The sequence below is a fragment of the Pinus tabuliformis genome, chromosome 5_2, assembly GCF_031772625.1.
Source record: "Pinus tabuliformis cultivar Carrire ecotype Pingquan chromosome 5_2, CPIR1, whole genome shotgun sequence".
Lineage (NCBI taxonomy): Eukaryota > Viridiplantae > Streptophyta > Pinopsida > Pinales > Pinaceae > Pinus > Pinus tabuliformis.
This window is the reverse complement of record NC_142306.1, coordinates 713162121-713179479: the sequence shown is the minus strand read 5'-3', so window position 1 is coordinate 713179479 and position 17359 is coordinate 713162121. Positions and strand designations below refer to the sequence as shown.

Sequence of the window (17359 nt, the reverse complement as noted above, 5' to 3'; positions counted from 1 at the left end):
GCAGTAAAACCTGAGTCGTTTGGGGAGAATGGAGCTCCCGGAAAGGGTTCGCTGACTAGTGCTCCCAAGAAAACCAATGTGGCGAGGAATAGGCTCGCGTCGTCTAACCAAACATTGGATGACAATATACCTGCAACAGCGACGTGAAATGATTTACAATGAAGTTTCTATGGGTAAATAAGACATTGGAGTTTCAATCTAGCAGAACTAAAAGAAAGGATGAGAAAAATCTTTCTTACTTAGTATGCTCCCACCAAGTGAACCACAATGCATGCATTGGAAAATTCAATAAGTCAGTATGGCTCATAGAATCCAAATTTTGTCAATAAGTTTCTAGGTGCATTTTCCCCAAAATCTGCATAACCCTAAAAAGCACATAACATATAGAAGGTAGTTGTTATTCTTAGTGACAACAAATTTGCTTTTGTGTCTTCGCTAAACATTAATGAATATCTAATAGAAGAATAAGTATTGATTTATGGGTTCCCCCTCGTGAGGCTTTTCCCTCATCTTTGACTAAAAACTTTGGTGTCCCTATTGTGTATGTTTTTCTTCTCTTATTCCTTTATGTTCCGCTAAATTGTTCAATTTATTGTTCTCTCTACATTATTTCTAATGATGATATGATGTTATGGGGAGAACGTAATATGAAAACATTGAACAAGTTTAAAAATGCAATTATCTACAACAAAGAACAAATTAGCCCTAAAAATTTACATCCCACTCCCCCTTCCTCTCTCTCCTCTCTTTATCTCCCGTCTCTCTACCTCTCCATCTCCCTTCATCTTTCTTACTCATTATCCCTCTTCCTTCATCCCACTCTCTCTATCCCTCTCTCCCTCTCCCTCTTCTATCCATCTTTCCCCTCTCTCTCTTTCTCTCACTCTTTCTCTTCCTCCACTCTTTCCCTCTCCCTCTATTTATCTCTCTCCCTCTCTCTTGTCTCCCCCTCTCTTACTTCTTTCTCTCCCTTTCCCACAATCTCTCTCTCTCTCTCTCTCTCTCTCTCAATCTCTTTCTCTATTTTCCTCTCTCCCTTCCTCCTTCCCTCCCTCCATACCCCCTTTCTCTTTCATATTCTCTTCTATTTCTCTCCAACCTTTCTTCAAATTCTCTACCTCCTCACTCTCACTCACTCTCTTCTTCCCCCTTTTTCCTCTCTCTCTCTCTCCATCTCCCTCCCTATTTTTATACATCTATTTATCTAATTTTTTCTAGGTTTTTCTCTATGTTCCTCTATCTCTCTCTCCCTCTCAACCTCCCAAATTCTATGTCCCTCCCTCCTTCCTTCCTTCTACCTCCCCTTCTCTCCCTTTTCACTCTTCTCTTTAGAATAAGATGCATACTATATAATTGGAATCTAACAATTATATAACAATGCAAAACATCAAACCTACAATAAAAATGTTTATAGAAATATTTAGCATTTGATATTTATTTTATAATAAACCTTAGAGAGGCAAATAGAGAAAAAGATTGAAATGGAGAGAGGGGGAGTGATAGAGGGAAAGGGAGAGAGAATTAAGAGAGGGGAGAGACATATAGAGGGGAGAGAGAGAGAGAGATAATATATATATATAGAGGGGTGAGAGAGAAAGAGAGAGTTAATATATATATATATCCCCTCTTAATTCTCTCTCTCCTTTTCCCTCTATCACTCCCCCTCTCTCCCTCTCTTTCAATCTCTCTCTATTTGCCTCTCTACCTCCCTTGTTCCCTCCCTCCATACCCCCTTTCTCTTTCATATTCTCTCCAACCTCTCTTCGAATTCTCTACCTCCTCACTCTCACTCACTCTCTTCTTCCCCCTTTTTCCTTTCTCTCTCCCTCTCCCTCCCTATTTCTATAAATTTATTTATCTAAATTTTTCTAGGTTTTTCTCTATGTTCCTCTATCTCTCTCTCTCCCTCTCAACCTCCAAAATTCTATGTCCCTTCCTCCCTCCTACCTCCCCTTCTCTCCCTTTCCACTCCTCTCTAGAATAAGATGCATACTACATAATTGGAATATAACAATGCAAAACATCAAACCTACAATAAAAATGTTTATAGAAATATTTAACATAAGCTAAATAATTACTAAATCTTAATAACAATTACATCAATTTGATATTTATTTTATAATAACCCTTTATATATATATATATATATAAACTATTTAGAAATAGATATTAATATTAATAATCTTCTCTAAGCCACCATCCCTCTTGGTAGAGATGGAGTTAAGATGATCTATTAATCACTCCCTTAAAATAAGATATATTCCATATGAAGATCATGGGTTGTTATAAACCTAAAGCTCAAAAACCACTAGTAAGTTGACCAAGTCAAGTTTATCTTAATTGCCCAACACAAATTAATAAAATTAATATCCTTAAATTTTAATTTTAATTATTTTAATTTAAAATTATTTTTATTTCAACAAAACTAATTTTATTTTATTTTGAATTAATAAAAATATTTAAAAAGACATTACAACAATTAAAAATAAATAAACAGTAATTGATAAAAAAATATTAAAATAACAAATTGCATCGATGCTTGAAACTAAATTAAGAAAATAAAAAATAATGAAAATTTAAATTACAATTTTACCAACTAAATTATAAAATCACAATTTAAACTAAACCGATACATCATTCTTCTTCAGCTGGTATAAACCTATACAGTCATGTAAAAGCTAGTGTCATGTCATTCATTTTCAGAAACTGAACCAAATTTTAAAATCACAATTTAAACTAAATTGATACATCATTCTTCTTCCGCTGGTATAAACCTATACAGTGATATGTAAAAGCCAGTGGCATGTCATTCATTTTCAGCTAGTATACAAACTCCACCTATATCAAAATAAATTGATACACAATCATATTTAGCCAGTATCATTCTTCTCCATCGGAATACAAACAAATCGGATTTTTTAATATATTTATTTATTTATTTGATATTGAATTTGAAACAAAGATTTTATTAAAGCTAAAGGCGAAAACCTTAGAGTTTAAGTTACTAATTTTTTAAAATTTAAGATATTTAAGAAATTTAATACACAATCCGAGAACAAGTTCATGTTTAGATATAGATATTTGAAAAAAAAGATGCTATTAAAAAGGCATTTTGTTGTTACAGTTTCAGACTTTAAATATTCATTGAGAATACATTTTGTTGCTCGAGTGTCCAAATCTTAGAAAGTTGATTACCAATGATATTTTGTTTGTACAACAAGGCCAAGGCCAAACTTTAGGAAGTTGATTACCAACCAAATATTCATTAGTAAAAATTCAAGACATTCAAAATTTCAAGACATTCAAAATTTCTGAAATACAAACCAACAACCATTCTATAAAACTAATAACAACTTTATCTAGATAGTTGAGTTATACAATAAAGTCCACCATTAAAGATAAATAACAAGGGTCACCGTAATGAGAGATTGACATACTTCTCAAGAGTGATACTGAAAATAAAAAAAAGGCAGCCGTGTCATACGCTTCTTTGCAAGTGCTTTTCTGAGAATAATACGCTTCCTTGCAAGTGCTTTTCTGAGAATAATGGTGGATATAATTCAGTGCTATTCTGAAAATAATGTGGATTTAATTAATATAATCATAACTGTAAAAAATAAATAAAAAAAACCCATGCAATTTGAGCAAAATGTAAATTAAGTGGATAGCATTTCATTGGAAAATGGCAGCACAAAGAGCAAATGCAATTCAAGTGAATGAATCTTCATTTGAGATTGACAACACACAGGTACACATAGTGAATGAATCTTCATTCGAGATTGACAACACACAGGTACACATATGAATATGAAATTACAAAGTTACTAGGCTTGTAATCTAGGAAAATGCAATCCTCAGTGGATTTCAATTAGAATCTATACTGATGTACAACTAAAATGGAAAAGATATTTGCATAATTCTTCATTCGAGAACCAAAGAGTTGGGTACAATTTCAGTGTACTTTGGCAGCACTACAAGAGGTAGCAGAAGAGCCCATAACTCTTGGAAAAATGCATAATGGAAAAGAAGCTTGCAACTATTGTGCAACAGAAGACCAAGCCAGCGAATTAAAGGAAACAGAGGCCATTGTAGTTTGACCTAGGCCTGGAAAAAAATATTTAAAAATAAAAGTAAAATTTGTAGATTGTGTTGAAAAATTGAAAGTCCAATCTAGTGAAAAGGAGATTGCCATTCTTGTATTTATTGTAAGAAGGAAAGGCCTCGAGGCTGGATGCATATAATTTGATTTCCTTGTTAATTAAAACAGACCAGACCATCTATATTGTTTATTTAGCACCTGTATGTGCCCATGCATTTTTTGTCCGTGCTGTTATGAACTGGGAAAGTCTTTTGCTTCAATGTTTGCTGTTATGAACTGGGAAAGTTGTAATAGAGCATGAGGAGGATGTTTCATCCTACACCGGAATGTGTTTATGATAAACTCACCACCTAACTTTATTTTGGGGGCAATACATTTGGCCATATATCAGTCCTCTTGTCCATACACAATAGCTATCATGGAATCCAAATTCCTTAAACATTCAGCTTAGACGAGGCTCAGACAGCCATGAGGCCTTGTTAGCAGTGCAACAGGGAATTTTGATGTCTATAGAAAATTAGATATGACAAACCATTGGTAATATTTACCAGGATTCCGAAAGATCATCAAGTTTAAATGAACATTGAAATAAAATCACTACCTACAAAATACAGAAATAAAACCACTGCGCACAACAGGTCTTGCCATGACATATCATCAAAATTTGGAATGCGCAACAAAATTTGGCATAAGGCATATATCTTTTATGAGGTTAATTCCCTAGACTTTTCTCTAGCTTTCAGTGATTTGTTTTCCTACAGCAGTGATATTTCTGAAGAATTACAGAGGCTGGCAACAATTTCATCCCCACCTCCAGTTTTCCATCCAAAGGAGACTGCATCTCTGGCCAATTGGATAGGTAGATTTGTGAAGTCATACATTTAGAAGAACATGGGCAAAGTGGGAGTGCGCGACATGTATCACCATTATTAAAAACAGTTGCAACATCAGGTACTGTTGAAACTGAAAATTTGGAGATTATTTTTAAAAGTTTGGTAGAAAATTTGGAATCAACATCAACGAAGTTACAGAGGAAGGCAGCAGCACATTTGAGGTTATATGCAAAAAAATAACATGGAGAATAGGATTATGATAGCTAATGTAGGGGCTGTAAAGCCTTTAGTATCATTGTTACATTCTGTGGATCCTCTAACACAGGAAAATGCAGTCACTACTCTGTTGAAATTGTCTCTTTATGAAAACAACAAGTTTGAAATAACATAAGCTATCAAGCCCCTTACACATGTACTAAAGTCAGGAACATCAACAACGAAAGAGAATGCAGCTTGTACCCTTTTGAGTCTGTCACTCATAGAGGATAATAAGAATAGGAGCTTCCGGTGCGATTCCTTCCTTGGTAGCTCTTCTTATTAATGGTTCCTCAAGAGGGAAAAAAGATGCAGCTACAACCCTTTAACCTTATAAGCTTATGGAGAATCAAGGTCCAATGCATGCAGTTTTTCCCTTGGAGTCTGTGATCTCCATTTCAATGCATCATGTTTTCTTCTTGTCTCTGTTGGGACTTCCAAAAAAAACTGACCGTAATATGAAAATAAGCAGTTCAATATATACCAACTTCAACAGAAACGGAAAAGAAAAGCCATACCTGAAAACTTGAATGAATGCAGGTTCTAGAGATTATAGGTGTCTTCTTCACTGAACTGGATGTTGGTGCTCCTGTAGCTGTTCGGCTGCACAAGAAAAGATCTTGGTGCTCCTTTAGCAAAAGAATCTGGAACCTAATCCTTTAAGTCTCCTTGGATATTTTGTGCTTTAGTCTATCTACAGATTTATTAGACTTGTTTAACCAACTTGTTAACCTGATAATATCATGATGTCTGTGGGCGCTGATCCCCCATTCCAAGCACTATTCATATAATAAGCCACAGTTTGATTGCAACAATTCTCTGTCCAACAGTTGTCCGAATGTTTTGAGAAAGAACAATAGTGGTGTTTTGAGAAGGAACAATAGTGGTAGCCAGAGTGATTCAAATAGCCTTGGGAGGCCTGTTCCTAGATCTATGAGAAGTTGAGAATCTTCCGTTCCCGATTTGATGAGGGAGTAGGTAAAGCCAAAGCAGTGGAAAGCAGAGCTTTTAGTGGCCCTTGACCTTCAATTCAAACTCGGATTATAGAAGTGTTGACTATAATTTGGATTATAAAAGTGTTGATTTTCTAATATGAAACCATAGATGAAATGTGAGAGGATACATCCTTGATGAAGGGGCTTTTCTCTCTCCTGAAGACACTGGAAATAGACTAAAAAGAGAGAAACGAGTTCATGAATTAACCTAAAAAATCTCATTCCCAGGTTAGTTAATCTGTGAGTACAGTTGCAGTTTCTCATAGTGATGTTTTCTTTTTGAAGTTTTGTCTCTCTTGCAACCATTTCACTCTAGTTTTCTACGCCAAGAGCATTTCCTCTAATAGACCCTGCTACTATCTACAGATTTATTAGACTTGTTTAACCAACTTGTTGACCTGATAATATCATGATGTCTGTGGCCGCCGATCCCCATTCCAAGCACTATTCATATAATAAGTCACAGTTTGATTGCAACAATTCTCTGTCCAACAGTTGTCCGAATGTTTTGAGAAAGAACAATAGTGGTAGCCAGAGTGATTCAAATAGCCTTGGGAGGCCTGTTCCTAGATCTATGAGAACCTTCCGTTCCCGATTTGATGAGGGAGTAGGTAAAGCCAAAGCCAAAGCAGTGGAAAGCAGAGCTTTTAGAAGAACATGGGCAAAGTAGGAGCGCGTGTAATGTATCGCCATTATTAAAAACAGTTGCAACATCATGTACTCTTGAAACTGAAAATTTGGAGATTATTTATATAATTTGGTAGAAGATTTGGAATCAACATCAACGGAGTTGCAAAGGAAGGCAGTAGCACAGTTGAGGTTATATACAAAAAAAAATAACTTGGAGAATAGGATTATGATAGCTAATGTAGGGGTTGTAAATCCTTTAGTATCATTGTTACATTCTGTGGATCCTCTGAAACAGGAAAATGCAGCCACTGCTCTGTTGAATTTGTCTCTTTATGAAAACAACAAGTTTGAAATAACAGAAGCTGGAGCTATCAAGCCCCTTATACATGTACTAAATCAAGCCCCTTATACATGTACTAAAGTCAGGAACATCAATAGCGAAAGAGAATGCAACTTGTACTCTTTTGAGTCTGTCACTCATAGAGGATAATAAAGTTACAATAAGAGCTTCCGGTGCGATTCCTCCCTTGGTAGCTCTGCTTATTAATAGTTCCTTAAGAGGGAAAAAAGATGCAGCTACAACCCTTTAACCTTATAAGCTTATGGAGAATAAAGGTCCAAGGCATGCAGTTCTTCCCTTGGAGTCTGTAACCTCCATTTCAATGCATATCTACATGCTTTCTTCTTGTCTCTGTTGGGATTTCAAAAAAAGCTGACCGTAATATGAAAATAAGTAGTTCAAAATATACCAACTTCAACAGAAAAGGAAACATACCTGAAAACTTGAATGAATGCAAGTTCCAGAGATTATAGGTGTCTTCGCTAAACTGGATCTTGGTGCTCCTGTAGCTGTCCGGCTGCACTAAGAAAAGATATTAGTGCTCCTGTAGCTGTTTGGCTTCACAAGAAAATAGTTGTTCTGCTTCACGATCTCCCTTAATACATGCCCTGGTGCGGCTTTCATACTCTGTGCAGCTACACAAGGTAAAACCCTATCAATATCGAAAAAATAAAATTTTATATTCATAATACTGGAAGCAGAATTCACATTCTGAGCAGGAAAATGCCAACTAAGCTAATGGAATACCATGGTGGAGGGCTTCAATGAGACATTTCGTGAACACGAAACCTTCTCTCGTAGCGACAAGCTAGACAACGACAAGCAAGAAACTTGCTAGACAGGAATGCAAATGAGGAGGGTTTCTGCCATGGTCATCAACCTTCATTCTGCAACGCAAGCCCGTTGCAAGCCATGGCCATCAACTTTCATTCGGTAATGCAATCCTGTTTCAAGCCATGCTGTTCTACCTTCACTCTGTAACGCAAGCTTTCAGGTTCGCTGGTCGAAGAAAAAGAACTCTGCAACGCAAACCATGGCCGTTTACATTCAGGTTCGTTGCTCAAAGAAAAAGATGAAGTTTATACTGTTATTGTTTCGGTTATAACTACATTTTTTTTTAATGAACAGTGACAAATATTTTAATCGTCTCACATCAGATCAGAGACAAGTAAGATGACGGTTCATAGTAAGACCAGTAAGATGAGAGGAGAATTGATTTCCCAGAAAAACGCCTTACAGCGTAATAAAAACCAACAGCATAATGAAAAACCAAAAATTACAATTAGATGGAAAAACGCCTTACAGCGTAATAAAAACCAACAGCATAATAAAAAACCAAAAATTACAATTAGATAGATTTTAGAGGAAAACACCTTACTACATAATAATAAAAAACCAAAGTAAATATGTATATATCATAAGATCATTGCCATTTATATATCAGCGGTAAATATGTATATATCATAAGATCATTGCCATTTATATATCAGCTGTAAATATGTATATATCCAGCGGTACATATGTCCAAAATCAAAAGAAGATTCCTCAAATCAATTTCGACCATTTTATCAAATAACGGTTTATTAAAATACACGGATACATAGCTACAGAGCTATCGTGACCATATTTTTGGGACCAAACCAAAAACCAATTAAAATGGCTAATAATGGAAAACCACAGCTGTTACATATCATTGCAATTTATAAAATGACAAAAAACTAGGCTGTAATTCCAAAAAAATTAGTCATCTGACTGCCAGTCATATTTATGGCTTTAAAGTCATGAAACATACTGCCCCATCCCAGGAAAACACTTGAGCTTTTTGAAATGTATATGGTAAATACCTAAGCTAGCTGCCATTAATTTCTACAAACCTCGAAGCTTCGTTTCGCGGCAACATGAAAGTTTTATTCGTTACCTCTGCTGAGAGCTCGATTCCCTAAAGAAGCTTCGCAGATGGATTTCTTCATATGGTTACTGAAGTGACTCTTAAGACACCTGCGCTCTAGATGCGTATAGATGTAACACTGGTTACGGGTGCAAGCCCCGAAGTGATGATTGATGCTATGTGATTCGTTCTCCACATTTCACTAGTTTCAATCCCACTTCTTCCCCTGTGAGCATCACCCGATGCAATGAGTGCTAAGTGAACTATTCAAAAATCATGAGAAATTAGTCAGTTACGACTACCTCTCATGGAAATGGTCATACGTTTGAATGACTTACTTAACGCAGTTGAATCCCGAAAAATGATATCTAATATAATGCACTGCGTAAATCCCCCATACTTAAATTCAAAAAGAGTCAAGGGATCTCTACTTGAATGGTTCATGAGGCACAATACTTGCTAAGGTTTTGCAAATGTAGCACGCTAAGTGGGCTTGATTGTGGGGAAAACTCCACAGTTAAGCGCTCTTGAGCTAGAGGAGTTCTGGGATGGGTGACCTCCTGGGAAGTCCTGGTTACCTGGTGCAAGCCCCGGAAGTGATGATTGATGCTATGTGATTCGTTCTCCACATTTCACTAGTTTCAATCCCACTTCTTCACCCCTGTGAGCATCACCGATGCAATGAGTGCTAAGTGAACTATTCAAAAATCATGAGAAATTAGTTAGTTACGACTACCTCTGCAATGAGTGCTAAGTGAACTATTCAAAAATCATGAGAAATTAGTCAGTTACGACTACCTCTCATGGAAATGGTCATACGTTTGAATGACTTACTTAAAGCAGTTGAATCCCGAAAAATGATATCTAATATAATGCACTGCGTAAATCCCCCATACTTAAACATTAATCTTTTTATTTATTTTATTTTTTAATTTAATTTAATTTTTATTTTTATGTAATTTGATTTAGTCAAAATGTTAAACATTACATTACAACATCTCTATCATATTGAACTAGTGAGGGCTTCTCGACACAATACAATTAATGGTATTTTTAACTTCTAGAATTAAAACTATGCAAGGGAAATAAACAAGAGAGATCATTCACACATTGCAAAGATGATTAACCAACAAAAATTTTCCGTCATTTCATTATTTGGATCATTTGGGCTTTTTGATCTACAAATATACAATGAAAAATACAAGTTTAAAACTTGCAACTCACCCAAGTTTGGCCTCAAGTAAATTTGCCTTCAAATGAAATCGGCCTGAAGAACTTGGCCTCCACCAACTCGATTTGTGCCATCCAACAATATTTTGGGGTTTTTCATTATGGATTAGTGGCAGGGCACAAATCTAATTGTCGAAGGACATACAAGATTGAGTTACATGAAGCCAAATTATTTAGGTGGATTTCATCCTAAAGAAAATTTCCTTAAGGCCGATTTAGTAAGTCAAGGTCCAAAATTTTATTTTTTATTTTATATTTGTAAATAAAAAAACCCAAATGCTCTAAATAACAACAACAAAAAGAACAAGATGTAATCATAAAACAAAGAATAAAACCATAAATATGCCAAGTATAAAGTGTTAATTCAATCATGTAAAAAAAGTCACTAAAATTAATAATAAAATGAAGCAGCAACTTTCCATGGAATTTTCCACCACGGGACAGATGTTGAAAAATGAAGCAAGCGGCAGTCCAAGTTGATTTGTTTCCATGAACTTTCTGGTGGAAAATTTGCATTTGGATCCAGGCACAACGGGATTGGTGTCAAGCTCAAACAAGATCAATACTATGTTGCATGCACCGGTGCAGGAGCTTCATAAGGAAAAGTAAAGAAGGAGAATTTTCGTTATGAAGCTCCTGCACCCAGTGCACAAGAAATAGTATTGATCTTGTTCGAGCTTGACAGTGATCCCGTTGTGCCTGGATCGAGAGGCGAATTTTCCACCAGAAAGTTTGTGGAAACAAATCAACTTGGATTGCCGCTTGCTACTTCATTTTTCAACATCCGTCCCTCGGTGGAAAATTCCGTGGAAAATTGCTGCTTCATTTTATTATTAATTTTAGCGACTTTTTTACATGATTGAATTAACTCTTTATATTTGACATATTTACGGTTTTATTCTTTGTTTTATGATTACATCTTGTTCTTTTTGTTGTTATTATTTAGAATATTTAGATTTTTTTATTTACAAATATAAAATAATTATGTAAAAAAAATCACTAAAATTAATAATAAAAATAACAAAACAACATCCCAAACACTAGAATTAATCCACAACAACATCGAAAACCTAATAACAACATTGGTGAATCTTAACCATCCATATACAAAACAACTCTAGAATTACTATTAATCAAAATCTCCACAATAAATGAAAAAAAAAAAGAAAAAAGAGTATACCTGGGGTTCTAAAAGGTGTTCTATGAATATAATATTATAATTGTGTTCTTAGTTTAAAAATATAAAGAACATTATTGACCATTGAAACATGGGTGGTTGGAAGTTAGTAATTCGTTTAACAAATATTTCTAACCAATTATTTGTTTTTCTCAATTGCCAATTGTTTGTTTTTCTCAATTTGCTATATTATATGTTTACATATACATGATATTTTAAAAATGGACATAATTTAGTTTAACAAGTTATATGATACATGATATTTTAAAAATGGACATAATTTAGTTTAACAAGTTATATGATGATCATGTGAATAAATCTATGAAAAAGCTTAGGAAAAAAATTTCTAGAGTTCAAATTCACTGGAGTTCAAAAAATAGATGTCAGATAGACCAGATCTAAAACACTCAGAAAAGAGAGAAGTAACATATACTACACATCTACAAAACCAGATGTTCAAAAAGCTCGACAGAGACATGTCAACACTTGACGTTCAAATCCACTGGAGTTCAAAAAATAGATGTCAGATAGACCAGATCTAAAACACTCAGAAAAGAGAGAAGTAACATATACTACACATCTACAAAACCAGATGTTCAAAGCCCAAAAAAAACTTTGACCTATCTCTCCTAACTAAACCCCTTCAGCTTTGCGAAATATATATTGTATAAAGTCAACTTTGGTGAATGTCTACATATGTCCATTCTATGAGTGAGAGAACTTTGGTTTAGAGGAACCTTGAAGTGGCTTCCATGGATGCCCGTGATTGTTACAGAAATTGCTTTTTACTCTCCACATCACAAGACACTTCTTCTCTAGATTCGGAATGCATTTTCGTGAGAACAAATGCCTAGTAGAGGTGGAGAGTAATTGTAAAATCTCTCTGACATGTGCGCTGTTGTAGAATTCGCGTACTGAGCCTGATATGAAACTTAACGAACAAATCCAATCAAAGAAATATAGGCCATCTGCCGCAGAGAACGGCAACGGTTCACACATGGATTTAAGAAATGACCGCCCTAAGAAACGACGGTTAAGGAATCATTGTCATAGTCATATCAAAGTCCGAAAGCTACCATGAAATTGGGGCGAGCCATAGCACCCCATAATGGAAATTAATACTCTGTATGTCAAGGTGAAATTAAGACTCTGTACCCATATAGAAAGCGTTAAATGCCCTTTAGTAGCACGGTGCTTATTATTCCCATTTCCTTGACAGTGCCGAAGATTACTTGGATTCGGAAAAATAAATGGCAGAACCCCATAATCAACCAGCGGAAGAACTAAACAAAACTAAAAAGAACCTCGATGCAAACAGAAAACAAGGAATACAGCCTTAGCGAGGACGGATGTGTATGCCTCGAGCACAGATCTGTATGCAGTGAAACACTAGGAGACACAGAACGGGGATAAAAAAATGACACTGAAAACCCTAATTAACCCTTGGTAAATCTAAACCATCGATCTTAAAATGACACTGAAAACCCTGATAAACCCTTAGGCTTTCTAAACCATCCATCTAGATCCAACTGGTGGAATTGAAGTCCAACGCATGTTTGTCAAATAATCTTAACCCTTCTTTTAAATAAGATATAAAGGAAATCTCCAGCTCAAAAACCACTAGTAACTTGACCAAGTCAAGTTTACCTTATTATTTTAAACTTATATAAAGGAAGATATATTTCACGTGAATACCACGGTTTTTCATAAACCTCGAGCTTAAAAACCACTAGTAACTTGACCAAGTCAAGTTTACCTTATTATTTTAAACTTATATAAAGGAATATATATTTCACGTTAATACCACGGTTTTTCATAAACCTCGAGCTCAAAAACCACTAGTAACTTGACCAAGTCAAGTTTACCTTATTATTTTCAGTTTAAAGCTCTTTTTATTTTTAAGTAAGGTTATTTATTTTTTATTTTTTTTAACCCGTTATTTTTATTTATATTTTATTTTGATCCCGTAAAAATGTTTAGAGGACATCACATTATATTACATTACAACATCTCTTCCACATTGGACACAAATCCAAAAAGTATTGACTTATTTATTTTTAATTCTTTTCTTTTTTTGGTAAGAGATCCAAAAAGTATTGATTTTTGTTTTTTCATTTTTTTTTTGGTAATTAAGTTGAATGACCAAATTAGTGTCTTTTAGTGAATAAAAAAACTATCTATCCACCAGAAGGATTTTTTTTTTTTTTTTGTATTTTTTCAGGAAAAATTGTAATTTTATTAAAAAAACATTAAAAACTACTTCGAGGTGACCATTTTCTCCATTTCTTCTTTTCTACCTTTGGTCATTCTCCTTGGGATGAAGTGGTTGTTACAAGTGCTAGTTGGGACCCTTCATTCTTTCCTGGATTTCCCTTATCTGAATCTGAACTTTCGGATAAATGATGATGTTTAGAGGCAATATGATCTCATGCTGCAATGTGTGTGTTGGGATACTTAATGTGTGTGTTGGGATTCTTTAATCTTCATGATTAACTCCTTCCTTTTCTACGATGTCTATTGTGGGCTTCTTCAGTGGTAGGGGGTGTCATTTCTTCATCGTCTTATTCTTCTTCAGGCAGTTGTTGTGGGAATTGCTATCCCTTGGGCTGATTTCCTGATTTCTTCTTCCTTCGAGGTGCTTTCTAGGTATGAGAACATGAGATTTGTAAATGTTTGGTTTGTTGGCATATTCGACATCTAAACGTCATGTTCTCAAAATCTAGAAATTGTGTCCAACATGGCTTGTTATGTGTTAAGAAAATACGATTCGCAAACCTTTGTTGAGATCCACCTCCACACAAATTTTGGCAAAAGTGTAGATTCGTTCTTTGACTCTTTGTGTGTCTATCTTTATGTATCTCCCTAAGAGGTCCCCAATGCCTTCAAGCACTTTATGGTGCCAAAAATGTAGGGGGGGTGATGCAATTTATAACCCAAATCGACAGCCTTGATACCACCATTGTATTGGCATCGAAATATGGGAACCATGGGGTGACAAAAAGTCCCACAGAATCACGGGCCCTCTCACAGTATATATTCACCTTCCTCCAATGATGCAAACTTTACTATGAAAAAACCCTTGGAGCGGAGGTGAATCTCACAATTTATTGTACAAATTATGAAGATCCAATGGAAAAGATCCATTGGTTTTGGCCAAAAAGCGTTGCACCTACATATAATTGCTTGAGATTCATAGGTTGTGCATAGATCAGTTGTTTCTGATAGATATACAATCATTTTTGGTATTTGATTCAGTTGCTCCACTTTATAGGGTCTGGGTATATTGTATTGTTATGGTATTGTTGATGCTTCAGATTTCCCTTTGAGGATGTCTTTGAACGAAGGACCTCCATTTACCGATCAGGCTTTGTAGGAGCATTGAAATACCCAGAATGTGCGGAATACTTTGCTTCAGTTGGTTGATGCTCTCTGAGGCCCGAACCCAAAATAAAATTGATTTTCCTTTTGGGGTTTTAATAAAAAATTGAAAAGTTGTCTTGGTTCCCCAATCCGACACTCATTCATGAGAATCACGCAAGTCATCGACCATATCAAAATCAGGGAAGGGATCAAAGAGGAGTGGAAGGGGTTGCAATGGAAAAAATGTACACTATTGGATGTCCCAGACCCCATCCTTTGCTACCCGATCCATCAAAGAAAGCCCCCCATTGCGATTGACTTGAGAGACGTCAGATCAATGTAGGGAAACTCGAGACAGAGAAGATAATTCTTGATCTCGCCAAAGCAAAGGCCGATCTAAAACTTGGAATACTAGATCTTATAGACAATAGGTTGATCTATGCAGGATGCCTCAAAACAACAAGGAAGACTATGGATTTGGCAAAAGAAGAGGTCGACATACCACTAGGGAATCTAAATTTGCAAAATGGTGAATCATTGTTGGGAGTTTAATTAGACGTTTAAAGCTCCTAATATTTAATTATCAACCAGGAATCGTAAAAACAAGTTGCACTACATATTGGGTGAAGATCTAAATGCAGAGTATGTGATTTCCATATGCTTGTTCATACAATAATCCTTGACTCTCTTACATGTGGAGTCTCTAGCCTCTATATAGGCCTCATACATACAATACCATGGATCATTACCATGGTTCCCTCATACCATCAAACTAATACCATGGGCCCATTACATTATTATTAACTACTTGTGGTCCGTTACATGATATGGGTTAACCACCTTATTTATTACTATGGCCCATCCCATTATTACATTATTACCTTGGATACCTCCCTTGGTACCCCATATTATCCCCCCTAGGTATATAACACAAATTGTATCTATTGTAAAGAAAAATCACTCATGAAATGCTCATTCGAAATGAAAAATCTTCACTCTTACTGAAAATCGAACTCGCAGAATGAAAAGACTCTTTCTATTTGAAATCGAAATTCAAATTGTACCTAGTGGGAACGGGATTATTCTAATTGAATTTGAAACACTCTACTATCAATTTAAGTTACGTTCAATAGAAAACTAAATTACTCTTATTTAAATTGTTGCAATGACCAATTGAAGACTAAATTACTTCAATTGCAATGCCAATTCAAACCTAGACTAATCCTAATCGAAATCAAATGTTGTAACTACCAATTCAAACTATATCTAATGGAAAATGAAACTATTCTAATCAAACTCAAAATGCCTTGCTACAAAACTCAAGTATGAAACAATTGTTCAAGTTTCAAATTGTATGAGAAACACTCTTCTTCAATCAAAATCATTCTAATGTTAACCACGTGACTCAAACACATGTATTCCCAATCAGAAGTTGTTCCAACTTATAAACATTAACTACAACTTCAAATTACATTCCATCGCAGTGATATTCTTAACTGTGCTACACCGATGCATTCATGCTTGCTCATTCATAAAGATAAAAAAGTATGCATTTTCAAATAATTATGCAAGATTTGGTTTTAATCATAACGATTTATAATGCCATGGTTCAATAAAAAATATTCTTCAAAGAAATCAATCATCGATGAGGAAGATCACTTAATGTCTAGAAACCAATCAAAGGCTCAGTTATGATATCAACGATGAACGTTCAAACAATCAACTGACCAAACCATTAGAAATTTAGATAAATGTAAGCTAAACTATGAGAAATCACACAGTAACAATTTCCTAAATCTACTCTAACCATGAAGCTCGGTTCTAATTGTGGTGGGCCCCGCCACGCCTGGAGCAAGCTAATCTAATTTAGTAAAATGTAGATCAAAGCACAAATACCATGACTTACAACAAGATAACGCCGAAATTGATTTAATTCAAAGCTTAGATGCAATCATGCATAGTCTAATATCTTCTGAAACAAAGTTTTTAAAAATTAACAACAACAGGACATTACATTGTCGTCATTGCTTAACCCCCTGATTTCAATTTCATCAGCCCTTTTAAGAGGCAATCGACAAGTAAAAAACTTAACAAAATATACATTAACATGGCAACCCGCTAACTAACAACTAATCTTGGACTGTATGATCTCTTCGAATCAGCTGCATGTAGCTTGACAAAGCACTTCTACCTGGATCAACAACTCCTATCTCTAGATAAACTGCTTCTATCTCTGGCCACAAAGATATCAGGGCATGAGATTTCAAAAGATCTCACAAACTGTTTATACTTCACCATAAGGAATTGCCACCTGTCGACTTCCACCTTGAGTATGGGTCTGGAAATAAGGTTTTAAGTACATAATAGTAGTAGTGCTTAGATGACAAAGCATCCACCACCTCATCCTCCATCCTGGTACTTAATCTGTCATTCCATGTCAATAACCTTGAGAGCTAGGAGCCCAAAAATAGATAGATAGGAATATTTTAATAGCATGACTCTACAATCTACCTAAATTCAACCACAAACACTGAAATAACATCAAATAAATG

The 17359-nt window shown here is 35.2% G+C and overlaps 1 long non-coding RNA gene across 2 annotated transcripts in view; it reads right to left on the bottom strand.

Moving 5' to 3' along the window:
• Positions 1 to 5737: 5737 nt before the first annotated feature.
• LOC149161158 (uncharacterized) overlaps positions 5738 to 17359 on the bottom strand; it is a 216432-nt gene continuing 204810 nt past the window's right edge. The window contains exons 2-4 of one of the 2 annotated variants that reach the window (XR_016261857.1): positions 7900 to 8171; positions 7588 to 7787; positions 5738 to 7524 (exon numbers count right to left, since the gene is read on the bottom strand). This is a non-coding gene — a long non-coding RNA (uncharacterized LOC149161158). The remainder of the gene's footprint in view (positions 7525 to 7587; positions 7788 to 7899; positions 8172 to 17359) is intronic. The other variant, XR_016261856.1, reaches the window with a different exon arrangement.